The sequence below is a fragment of the Sapajus apella genome, unplaced genomic scaffold (assembly GCF_009761245.1).
Source record: "Sapajus apella isolate SASKATOON/1434 unplaced genomic scaffold, GSC_monkey_1.0 scaffold50, whole genome shotgun sequence".
Taxonomy (NCBI): domain Eukaryota; kingdom Metazoa; phylum Chordata; class Mammalia; order Primates; family Cebidae; genus Sapajus; species Sapajus apella.
The window spans coordinates 14,050,654-14,064,731 of NW_022436990.1; positions in this window are offsets into that span (position 1 = coordinate 14,050,654).

Genomic DNA, 14,078 nt, shown 5'->3' on the forward strand with positions numbered 1-14,078 from the left:
TAGATTTTAAATTTCAATTTTTTTCTCAGTGTATGTATAGAGAATGCTCCAGAAGAACCCATTAGATTCTGATTTAGAAAATCAAACAGCCACTTCTCGACAAAAATTGTTAATTAAGAAACACATTTTCTATGAAACAAACTATTTTATCATAAACTTACATGTCACAAACTTCAAGATATCCTTATTAAAATATGAAACTGACTCACATCTACAATGAAAATATAGAAAATGAAGATAATATTAGGTATTTCTTTCTTTCTGCCTTTATATATTACTAAATTAATAATGGTCCTACTTAAATAATTAAATATTGATTTACCATTGCCTTTTCTAACATGTTTATTAGTAATTGGTATAAAATATTGCAAGTTTGTAAAGCATAACTGAATTTTTAAAACACAAAAAAAAATCGACAGGTTTAAAATTTCAATAAAACCGTAATTTTTAAATGCCATTAAATGCAAACACTTTAAATCTCAATCTCAAAGTATGTGTCTGTCTCCCTAATTTTTAGTAGGAATGTATTTAATGGCAGTGGTAATGAATTCCTAATAAAAGAAACAAAGAAAAACTTACTTATTGGGGGATAGTGTGGACATCAGTAAGTTCCAGTTTTCACAAAGCAGACAGACGCAACATTACCTTTATCGCTGGGCTTTAGGGTATTTCAGATCTTTCAGCATTTAGTCCTTGACGTGTGTTTGTATTATCTCTTTCTCAGCCAGGCCTTAGGTAGGTTGCCACATCCCTCCTCTCACTATTAAGATGTCCATGCTTCATTACTAATAAATTTGCTACCCTCTAGGTTTAACCAAATGAGAAGCCTCTTTCTAGTCCTGCTCTCAAAAGGAAAGTAGATCAGATATTTGGGCTTCAGCGCAATAAACTTGAATTTATATTCTAATTAAACCTGAAGCCAATACTTGGAGATTAGACTACAGTACCAGGAAATTCTGCTGTAATTTTTAAGCACATATAAACTAGGAACTTTCCATGGATATTTACCTTGTTGTTGAATTCCTAATTCTTAAAACACATTGCTAACTTAGTTTTCTTGGGTAACTTTTTATACACACCTGCATTGCATGAAATATTAATGCAAACAAATTACATTTTGAAGTGTTTGTATTATTTAGATGAACATCAACTGGTTTTAGGCAAGAAATCTTGAAGAGCAAAGTATGACAATTTGAACAGGAAAATTACATGAGGTAAGTATTAGCATGGTGTCATACATTTTTATTACAACTCTAGACACTATACTAGTTTCAAAAAAATAGTCCCAAATTAAATTATGGAAAATGCCCTCCAAAGATTCCTCATTGGTTTGATTGGTCTAGTCTAAAGCAGGCTGACCCAAATCTGAGGAATAACGCAGGTTTTGATTACTAGAATACGCTGTACACTAAAATAAACATGATCCTGCATCTCTGGAGTTTGCTAAGTCACTCCTCCCAGCCTGTCTAAGACCCATTTCACTGAAACTGTCATTTTGAACAGCTGCTTCAATGCTACTGTCTACTGAAGGGAAAAGTATCTCTATTTGGTGTGAATACACCTCGTTAGAAATAAATGTTCAACCGTGTTAGACCCTTCCCACAGTTTCAAGTTGCCCCTCACATCACAGTTAATTTGAGCTAAGACTTCTATAGTTAGTAACTTGACTAGCATATCTTATTTGAGCCTTACATGACTTTTATCTTGACTATATTCAGCACATGTTATTATTTCAGCATGTACTGTAAAGCCAGAATACCTAGTTTTGAAGGCTGCTTTAATATTTTCACTATGTGTGGCCTTGGGAATTGCTTAACCTTTCTAAATACTTTTCCTTATTTACAAGATGGGGATGATGATCATGTTTCCTGCAACAGAAGATTAGGTTTAACCGATATAATCAATCTTAGGTGTTTTGACTAGTACCTGGTACAAATTAAGTACTCCATACAAGCTGGTTATAATTTATAACATCATTTGCTTTATCACCTGTTAAGTCTATTCTTTATCCGAGTAACTCAGAAATCTACTTAACTCAGTACACTTTTGAGTACTCACAAATTAGGAAATAATTTACGGAGTTGAGAAGATAGTACAGAGAAGTAATCTTATTCAGAAGACAAGTTTTGATATTTACAATATCACAAAACTATTTTCAAATTCTAAATTGTGCAATTGTGTATCTTACCTCAGAAGAAAGCTTTTATATTAAAACTAGTAACTGTTTCTTGCAATTGCATATACATATAAAGTATATAAGATATATAATCTATAACATAATAACAATGAAATAGAAGCTTCTATAAACATCATAAAGGTATCCAAAATTTCTCTGAAAAGGAATTTGGAGGAAAGTTTTCCCAGTGAACAATTTGTAAACCAGGAGACACAGTCTTCTATGCAAAACAAAAGTACATTTTAGAGAACTAAGAGAGCCATAGAATGTTACAGCAAAAGTTCTCACCCAGGTTCCCAATCAGGTCCTTTTATGCAAATGAAAGATTGAAGCTTGCTTAGTTTTGATTGGCTGGCACAGCTGACTCCTGATTAGGCAGTGCAGCTGAGCTCTGGTTAGTTCATTCAACTGAGCTCCGAGTAGCTAGAGCTCGTGAACCTTGACTGGTTAGTTTCCAGGCCCAAAACCAGAAGTCTCTGGCCTATGCGTATTTCAAATTAGGGGAAGGAGTTTCCAGCAGCAGAAACAAAACTAGTTTGGCTTGACCATAGAAGGGAGATTCTGCGATACTTTTACATCTACCTGAGCACACAAAGTATGTGACTGCTAGCTCACCCAGCTACGGCCATATGGTTCTAACTCTGAGCACCTGAGTTAGCCACAGGGAGTCCATTTTGTCTGTGGACCAGCGGCATGCTTTAACAGAAGAAAAAACACAAACTCTTTAAAGTTTGAGGCAGGATGACTAACCCTTGTAAAAGTTCAAGGAGTTTCAGGAATATAAAGCACATTTCTACTATTCTTGCTATTATTGTAAATGAAAGTATCAATGCTGATTTATTTTGGTTTATCCATTAAGCTTTCATTTTTTTAATATGCTAGGTAAAGTTTATTTTGGGGACTTATTTCCCTTGAATATGCAAATTTACGTACTTTTCAAACAAAAATTTTAGGAATATAAGGATGAATTCAATCTTAAGCAGATTCATTGAATAATTAGAATTTGATTCTCAATAAAAACTGTATAACTTTAAAAACATTATCATATAAAAGAATTACATTGAAAAGATAAATATATGGCTACTTACATTAACAGTAAGAAAAATTATGAAACAAATGGTTTCGTCTCAAAGAACTCTTTGAAAGCAGCTTCATATTGTATTAGTCCTATGTGAAAAGCAAGTAAGATAATGTATAAAAAGTGCTTAACAGATAGGCTGGCACAGAGTAAGCTGTTAGTACTTGTGAGCTATTATCATTATGTTATATACACAATATTTTTAATATTTGTTTCCATTTTGAGTGTAAACTTCTTGATCAAGAGATACACAGGTACACTTGTGGTTCCTAGGGATATGCTGAATCATTGATTGTTTTTTCAGACTCTGCTTCACCAAACATGCCCCCTTTAATTTAATCATAACTCCTCTTCAGATTGTTATTTCAAAACTGTGCAACACATCTCTTCCTAAGTTGAAGTTTATAAACATAATAATAGTAAATTTTATATTTTAATACTTAATAGGAAGATACTATTCAACGAGCATTCAGTTGGCTACCAGATAAAAGAGGTATTCTGTCTTCCAGTTAGCGGAGCAGATGATAATGGTTCTGGGTTGGCATTATTATTATTGTATATGGGCAATACCCAGTAATGTCAAAAGAAGATTTTTTTTGTTTTTGTTTTCTCAAGAATGACCACACATAATTTAGCAAAAGAATTTCACAAGAAATTAACAAGTTAACTGTTTTGTCTTTTAAAATAGAATAATTATCCCAATTGCAAATATTTATCCTAAATTAAATGGGCCAAAAGTTGTGTTTTTACAGTAATCTGCAATTGTACAGTAATTAAAATTGAAAAAATACAATTGCTCATCCACAATTAAATAGTGAATAAAGGAAAATGAAAAATAGCAATCTACTCAAGGCTGCTTGCAAAAGCAGCTGACACTTTAAAGATGAAGTGTCCTTTTTGTCATAAATTAAATCAGTTTACCATTTTTGTTCAGTATGAATATAGAATTTTCAATAAGATCGAAACATAATCCTGTAAAAAAATACTAGTTCATTCTTATCATGTCAGCACATAAACAGAAATTATAGTTTAAAAGGTATAATTAAATGCACATAAAATTAGAAAATTAAATAATGATATTTTCTAGGTAAACATTTTCAGAATTTACTTTCCTATACCAGCCAAAATGCTTATACCTTTGACTCTAAGGCTTTGATTTTTCAACTAGCTCTAATATTGTATGAGCTATATTCTACTATTAAATCTGCACATATATCACACCATTTGTCACCCACCGTTTGATCCCATATCAGTTTTTTTAATGTCTTTAAATTGCTCACATTTTATATGAGAAAGCTAGAATTCTCATGATAGAAATAGTGAGGTTTTTCTTGTTTGTTCTGTTTTTGTTTTTGTTTTTGACAGTCTGGCTCTATTGACCAGGCTGGAGTGCAGTGGCACAATCTCAGCTCACTGCAACTTCATCCTCCGGAATTCAACCAATTCTCCTGGGAACGGATTACTTCCTAGTAGCTGGGATTACAAGCATGCACCACCATGCCAGTCTAATTTTGTATTTTTAGTAGAGACAAGGTTTCACTATGTTGGCCAGGCTGTTCTCAAATTTCTGCCCTCGAATGATCTGCCCACCTCAGTCTCCCAAAGTGCTGGGATTACAGGTGTGAGCCACCACACATGGCCGGAAACTCTGTTTTCTTCAAGAACTTTTTGAAGCATGAAGATTTAGGTCATGAACAGCATTTTCAATCATATGCCCTCAAATTCCAACACATGTTTTCATCTCCCATAGATCCTGTAGTTACTTATAATATGTATGAGCTTTAAGTAGATGGCATTTATGATGATTTTCTATAGCTGAAAACATTTTTGGTATGGAAAGGCAAAATGGCAAACTTAAAGTTACCTATAGACAAACTTTTTCGTATGATCGACAAACTACTTGGTAGGAAGGAGAATAATAGACTTTGTTATTTATAGATCACCCCTCCATGTTTCTTTTTCTTTTTTTTTTTTCCAACTTTTATTTTAGATTCAGAGGGTACATGTGCAGATTTGTTTCAAAGGTATATTGTGTGATGCTGAGGTTTGGGGTATAATAGAACCCATTACCCAGGTAGGGGGCATAATACCCAATGTGTAGTTTTTCAATCCTTGCCCCACATCCTTTTCTCCCCTGTCTGGTATTCCTCAGTTTCTACTGTTTCCATCTTTATGTCCATGTGTACCCAGTGTTAAGCTCCTGCTTATAAAGTGAGAGCAGATACTATTTGATTTTCTTTTTTTGCATTAGTTTCCTTAGGATAATGTCCTTTAGTAACATTCATGTTGCTGCAAAGGATGCCATTTTATTCTTTTTTATGGCTGCATAATATTCCAGGATATATATTTATCACAATTTCTTTATTCACTCCACAACTGATGGGCACCTGGATTGATCCCATGTCTTTGCTATTGCCCTGCATTTCTTTAATACTATACTCAGTGATTGGTGGTGAATGTACTTCAAATAATCACCATAATATGCGTTGACTAGTTGGTGTTTGTTAATATGTTATGGAGATACAAATGATATATGAGATATTAAACTTGGCTTCAATGTAAGCAGGAAAAGCAAAAGTTAAACTTCTGGGAACAAACCTGAGAGGATAGTCAGGTATTCAAATATTAAAATATATTTAGCTGTCTATAAATGTGCCAGGAATAATGTTTTTAAGTGCCTCTGCGTCTTGAGTAATAATCATCCAAATTTTTTGACTTCTGATATTTTATTTCCAGTAAAGGTTAAAGTTACGCAACTTGAGGAGAGAGAAAGGTACAAACAGTATCAGTTCCTTCCAGATGCGGAAGTAGAAATCTCTGTCACCAGTAGAGGAAGAAGCTAAGAAAGACAGACAGAATGAAGGGAAAGGCATGAGGTCAATCATCAGTGTCCTTTCTCACCTTTCTTAACATTCTCCCTTCTCCAAAAAATGAAGAGCTGGGAATGATACATAATGAAGTAAATGTGTGTATGCATGTGCATGTGTGTGTGTTTTGAGGTTTTGAGTCTCATAGAGTATTTATTTAAATATTTTCAGAACACTAGTTTGAAATCATTAATGACTTCAATTGATACAATATGTCTTTTCAAACTACTGGAATTAACTCACCTTGATGCAAATTGAAAGTGTATTCTTAAAACACTTGAGTTATTTTAGACGGGGCAAATTCATTAGTGTTCCACTTTTGCCAAGTTTTTTTCTCATGTTTTAAGAACAATTTTGGACTTACAGAAGAGTTGCAAAATCATACAGGTAATTTTTGTACATCCTTCCCTTCCTTCCCATAATACTAACATATTTTATAAGCATAGTGCAATTATTAAAAACAGGAGGTTAGGCTAGATTTAGTATCTCACACCTGTACTCCTAGCACTTTGGGAGGCTGAAGCAGGCAGATTACTTAAGCCCAGGAGTCAGAGACAAGCCTGGGCTCCATGGTGAAATCCTGTCTCTACTAAAAATATGAAAAAATAACCAGGCATGGGGGCATGTTCCTGTGGTCCCAGCTACTTAGGAGACTAAGATGGGAGGATCACTTAAATGTGGGAGGTCAAGGCTGCAGTGAGCCATGGTTGTGCCACTGTACTCTAGCCTGAGCTACAGAGTGAGCCCCTCTCTGAAAACTAAATAAATGAAACCAGGAGATTAACAGTGATACCATATTATCAACTAATATACAGACCCTATTAGAATTTTGCCAGTTTTCCACTAACATCCTTTTTTATAATCTAAGATCTGACCCAAGATTTCATATTACATTTAGTTATCATGTCTCTTTAGGGCCCTTTATCTATGACAGTTCCTTAGTATTGTTTTGTCTTTCATGCTCTTGACACTTTTGAAGAGTTCATACCAGTTAATTTTTAGAATATCCCTCTATTTGTGTCAATCTAATGTTTTCTCATACTTAGATTGCGGTTATCCTTTTTTGGCAAAAATAAAACTGAAGTGATGTAACGTCATTCTCAGTACATCATATCATGAGGCATGTGATAGCATAATATCTCATTACTAGTAATATTAATGCTAATCACTTGACTAAATATTGTCTACCAGGTTTCTCTATTGTAATGCTAACATTTCCCCTTCATAATTAATAAATAGCTTGTGAGAAAATTTTTTGAAACTATGTACATATGCTGTTTCTCAACACTCACTAATTTTAGTATCTGCTGATGGTTTGAACAATGTATATACAGATAGATATGACATGTATTTCCGTGATATTTGCTTAATAGTGATTTTCTATTTTCGATATTCCTTCTACATTATTAATTTATACTCTACTATAAAGGAGACCTGTGTCTTCTCTCTTACTAGTTTACTTTTTCATTTATATAGGTATGTCCATATGAAGCCATAATCTTTATTTTACTCTATGAGTCACAATCCAAATCTAGCATTAAGTTGTTCCAAATTGGGCCAGCTACAACCATTGGGAGCTATTTAAATTTTGTTGTGGGCTCTTGAGATTCCTCTATGACTCAAACAAATAAGTAAATATGATGTAAATAACAAGAGCCCTGATTCTGACTGCCAGAGAATGAGGTTACACATGAGAATGGGAAAAGACTAAAATGAACCCTGTAATGTTAAATTGGGGGACAGCATAAGCAGGAGGGGTATGTGAAGTAATACTGTGATTTTAAAAATAAGAGCTACACTGTATAGGGATGTACATTCACAAGGTATTGTTTCTCCTCCAGCCCTATACCATGTTCCCATTTCCCCTTATGTTTACCTCTTTCCCACCCACCCCGATATGTAACTAGTCTCACTGATTTCTCTTTTATACATTTTTATAGTACTTTTCCACAAATGAACAATACACATTGTCTTATACCTCCTTCTTCCTTAGATGAAGAATCACATGCTATAGATGTTTTTGGATTTTGCTTTTTTCATATAACAATATTCTGAAAATATATATAGTAGTCCATTGTGTGTCATAGTTTATTTAATGACTTTTCTATGTATGGATATTTAGGCTGCTTCTAATATTTTATAATTATAATAAAGAAAATTTGAGAGATTCCCAGTGAATGGATTTGTTCCTTGAGCCTCAGTTAGCAAAAAAAAAAAAAAACTGTAAAAACCTTAGAGAAACTCCACATAAAACACAGCACCAAGAGTATGGTGCCTCAAGAGCAACAGATAAAGAATAATCTGTGGTGGTGGAGCATCAGATTCCTTGGGGCCCATACTTGTTATGAAGGACATACAAAGCTCCACATGCACAACTGCTGGAAATGTAAGTTGATAAAAGGAGAACTGGGGCCATAGCAGAGACTATACGTTGCAAGTATTTTATGACTGGAAGCAAAGGCCAAATTAATAATCAGCATGTGTAGATTCCAGGGTGATGTTCAAATGAGAGCAATTCCTTGGTGGACTTCAGCAAAAAAAGAAAGAGTCCAAGTTGAATGAGGGTTCTCTCATTCCATGGAGAATGGCCACAGGACAGTTCATAACGCTTCCATCATAAGCTTTCCTCTGTAGCTGTATACCAACTTGAAAAGGACATGAGAAAAGAGAGACGCTCTGAGGAATATTGGAAGAGTTAACCCTGTTAGGGAGTTCGAACTTGAAATTTACTCAACATTAGCTGACAAAGACAACTGTGTTAATAATGTTTTTCTGTGCAATAAATTATCTCCAAACTCAGTGGCTTGTAACAACAAACATTTGTTTTCTCAAATATCTATGGGTCAGGAATTCAGGGACGGCTTAGTTTGGTGGTTCTGGCTCTGGGTTTTACGTGGAATGGTAAATAAGAGTTTAGCCAGGGCTTCTATAATCTGAAGGCTTAACTGGGTCTTCGACATCTGCTTTCAAACTCATTCACATGGCTGTGGGAGCAGGAGGCATCACTTTCTCATTAGCTATTGGATAGATCCCTCAGTTCCTTGCCACATGAGTGTCTCTACAGGGCTTTTTGAGTGGGCTCATGACATGGCACTTGGCTTTCTTCAAAGTGAATGGTACAGAGAAAGCACAAAGAGGAAACTACAATGCCTTTCTGTTTTAATTTCAGAAGTTACACGTTGTCAATTTTATCACATTCTTTTCTTTTGAAGCAAGTCACTAAGTAAGCCTACACTCAAGGATAGAGAATCAGGCTCCACCTTCTAAAGAAATAAGTATCAAAGAATATAGGAAATACTTTACACTCACCACAACTGTTTTAAACTGGAAGAGATAAACTACCTGTAGCTGACAAACTAAAACTTCTTTTGTTCATTAACAGTACTTGGACTCCAAAGCAAGATCAGTCCATAGTAAAAGAAACTGCTTTTTAAAAATGCATTACACATAAATTGCCACCATTAATATGAGGTAGATATGGAGCATTATGAGCTAATGTGCTGAAAAAGACCACATAAATTCTCAAATGACTTTTTAAAAGACTGAATTTATGCAAGCACCATAAATCCACTAATAACTTATTTCATTTTCTTTCCCACAAATAATATTATAGAAAGATTTAAATTCTTATTTCCACAATTCTTAATTTCTATGGTAGAAAATAACTTAGATTGCAAAATAAGCCATAAGAGAAAGATGTGGATTTAAATATACCTTGAGTGGAATCTCATTCTAGTTACTTACTACTTTTCTGTGAAAGTTTCTTTACATCTCAGCCTCCTTACGTGCAAATAGAGATGTAATTATCCGGCCTCAGTCTCCCAAGTAGCTAAGATTACAGGTGTGCACCACCACGGCCAGATATTTTTTTTGTGTGTGTGTGATTTTAGTTTAGACAGGATTTCATCATGTTGGCCAGGCTGGTCTCGAATTCCTGATCTCAGGTGATCCACCCAGCTCGGCCTTCCAAAGTGCTGGGATTACAGGTGTGAGCCCCCGCATCCAGCCAAAGAGATTTTATTTGGAAGTTAGATATCCTGGGTTAAACTACTGGTTCTAAACTTTTTAGAGTTGTAAAATCAAGCAAATAAATAACTTTTCTGTGCCTTTAAAGATAATAGTACCTATCTTTTAGAGTTGTTGGGAGGATTAAATGAATGGAAACATCAAAACAAATGAGAAACTGAAATGAAGTATTAAACTAATAATTGCTTTTTTCATTAACATGATAAATAAGAGTTTCACACGTTAAAAGAAAATGCCATTCCTAAAATTATACAAGATATTTTAAAATAATTTCCAGTGATTTTTGTGTGTTATTATTTTTGAGTTATTTTAGTGTATTAGACACGAGGTCTTACTCTGTGACTCAGCCTGGAGTGCACTGGCATGATTATCACTCACTGCATCCTCAAACTCCAGGGTTCAGGGGTTCCTCACTCATCCTCTGAGTAGCTAGAACTATGGTTGCATGGTACCATCCCAGGATGTAAGAAAAGGTTTTATTTTCAACCCCTAGACACTTCAAAGGGAAAAGAATCTCAGGAAGAAGCCCAATGTTGCAGGTAGGTAAATTTCAGAGCAAGTTGTCAAAAACAACTTCAGTGTCTCCAAACCTCTATGTGAATGTATAATTGTTACTCTATTAATCATGCTGTGGCCAATCTGAATAGAATGCCTTTTGAGGGAAGAAAAAAAAAGGCTTATAATGACTTCTGTGGTCTTGCCCAGAGGGATCACTCACCCTGTCTCCCTAGTTTTCTCCCATCAACGTTCCCCATCCTTATGCCATCTTTGGCAGGATCACTCCAAATGTGCTATGCCCTGCCTGGATTTTCGATTCGTTGCCTCATCACTTTGTTCCAGTGATCTGTGCAACCTTCCACAGGGGTGAAGTTTCTGCACTTGAGAGAAACTGCCAAGAGGCTGAGGAGTCCTGTGTAGCCATGAAAACTTGGAGACACCCTAGGAGCAATTACTCTAAACTTAGGGAAAATAACACTTTTTTTCATACTTTTTTTTTTTTATAGAAAGCTTGGTTCAACTGAGAACTTTACACAAAAACAAAATCAGCTTAAAATATGCATTGTCACTGAAAAAATATGGAACTTAAGCAGTGAAATTTTAAAAGTCACAACTTTTCGCAATATAGTAGTAGCAGTCTCTTCCGGCTGATGGATGTCCAGTAATCTAAATATCACCCCAGTCGGACTACAGCTTATGGAAAAATCAGTCAAACTCTAAACAACACCTTTCACCTGCCTCTGACCATAAGAATGGTCACATGTACACAAATAACTCAAATTATTGCAAGGACTTATTTAATTTTACACTTATTCTTTTGCTCAAAGCTCACCTTCTGGCATTCTCAAAGAAGAGCTTCAGTTTTTTGCAGAAAGGGATTTCACTTTATCTCTGCTCACCTCACAGAAGTCAGAGGCTCGTAAGACATTTGAGGAAGACAGCATACCACCATTATTGCTGCCATTCTCTTCTTCCTCAGGGGGATTCCCCCAGATACCTCACAATGTGAATTTTGTGCAGATGTCTAGGGCCAAGTGGGGATTCAGACATAGCCCTCTGTCCAACTCCAAGTAGAGCTTTGCTGATATTATCAAGATGATAATATTAGAAACTAATATGTACTAAAATGTTAATGACTTCCATATATTTCCATTGTAAATGAAGTAATTTAGTACTTTAATTCCATTTCAATAAAGGTATGATGAGATTTTTCACTGAAAAGCCACTGCAGGATATGTTATGGATGGTGTAGCTTTATGAGGTCTTTCAAAATGGAAAATTGATTTTAATGTGACAGAAATAATAAAGTATTATACATCTTGGCAAAGAAAAAAATTATAAATATGGGAAGTTTTTTTTAAAAAGGAAAGATTAAGACTCATCTTTGTCTCTTATAATAATTTTACTTCTTTTTTATTTTTATTTTTTTTTAGACACAGTTGTGCTCTGTCACCCAGGCCGGAGTGCAGTGGCATGATCTCAGCTCACTGCAACCTCCGCCTCCCAGATTCAAGCAATTCCCTGCCTCAGCCTCCTGAGAGGCTGAGATTACAGGCATGCGCCACCATGCCCAGCTAATTTTTATATTTTTAGTACAGACAGGATTTCACCATCTTGGCCAGGCTGGTCTTGGACTCCTGACCTCGTGCTCCAACCGCCTCGGCCACCCAAAGTCTGGGATTACAGGCGTAAGCCACTGTGCCTGGCCAATTTTACAACTTTTTGAGTAAACCCATAAACTCAAGGTTTCTGTTTGATTCTAAGCTTTAATGTGGGGTTATCAGTGTTTGACTATTTTGGATGATAAATAATAACTTTAAATAATGGGTGTAAAGCAAAATGTTTCAAAAAGCCAAGGCAGCCTCCCATCACTGCTGAAATTTTCCTTAGTAACTGAATAAATACCATTTCTTATTTGCTTTCAGTTCTTAAACAAGAAAGAAAATGCTTGCACCTTCAACTATAATTTTCTTGTACTCTGGAAAATTGTCATTAAACTAATATAAGATACGTTGACTTTCACCTCTGTTCTATGGTGACTTAAAGTATTCCTTTGCTTTCAGGTTAAACTCGTTAAACTCCTAAGTAGGTACTATTTATCCCATTCTAATCTTGTGCCAATTGAATAAAAAGGAGTTTCAATGAATTCAAAGGCAGAATCCATCATCTCTGTTCTCCTATAGTCTTAATACTCAGAAGAAAAACGAGATTCCATGTTATCATTGAAAATATATGATTTTCCTTAACTTCAAATGATAATAAGATAGCATATGACTACCTGATGGGTAGGGAAAAAATTATATTTTTCAAGGAAATAGAAGGAGCAAAGGTTTCTCAAGTGTAACACTAGCTAACATCAGGAAAGTGACAGGCATAGAGGTACATAATAAAGAAGGCTAATTTCAAAACTAAGAGAGAATTAGAAGGGAACACCTGGTAGCCCAGTGATTAAAAGCTATTTTGTGAAAAATTATTAATGTTAATATCAAAGTTTTCTTGGCAGTGATTCTGAAGTTATTAATTTTGGTACACTATAACTCTGCAATAGGTTTTTTACAACCTAGCCTAGAGGATATTCTTTATGTAGTGAGCACAATGCTCCCAATTCATTTCTTGCTTTGTTGTGTGTGCCACTCATCATAGAGGACGTTGTTATCATTCTGAGACCTGTTTAAGAAAAGAAATAGATTTCAAACTAGAAATGGGACTGCTTTAGAAACTGCACCACCTAGACATAAATCATTTTTAAGATTTTGAAGATATGTTTATATGATTTTGAAGAATTTTTTAAAAAGGCAGTGTGGACGATGGTCTATTCTACTGTCTCAAATCAAGGACACCAATTTGAAGTATTTCAAAATTTAAATAAGTATTTCAAAAAACAAAGAAAACTCAGCAGACCTCTGTGGTTGATGAGATCTAGCCCAGATGAGTGTGCTAATGGAATCATTTGTACCCTTTCCATGAGGCCAAACACTAGATAAAATCTTCTTACCATCAACTTAACAACTCTTCACTAGTCTGAGCCTTCTAAAAATATTAATTTTTATCTTCAAGATAAAGAACAGATGTATTTGAAAGTACAAAATAATATATTTCATAACAACCTATAAAATCTATATCCTATAATTAGTGAGGTTGCCTTGCAAAATAGTTCATTTTTAAAATATCTACCTGCAAAATGAAACCCTAATTTTTAAAAATGCTAATTCACTTTTCATTTGAATTTTTAAAAATGATTTTAATTTTTTTAAAGATTCTTTTAAGCAAAAACTAAAAGTTTGGTATAAAATGATCTTGAAAATACAATGCCTTTGACTGCCGAGAGTCCTAAATTTTATTAGTAGGCTTTTAATCATTTAAAATGATAAAGAGAGTATCATCTATTCATTTTCAATAGGACAAGGCAGTATTAAAACGAGACCATTCCATC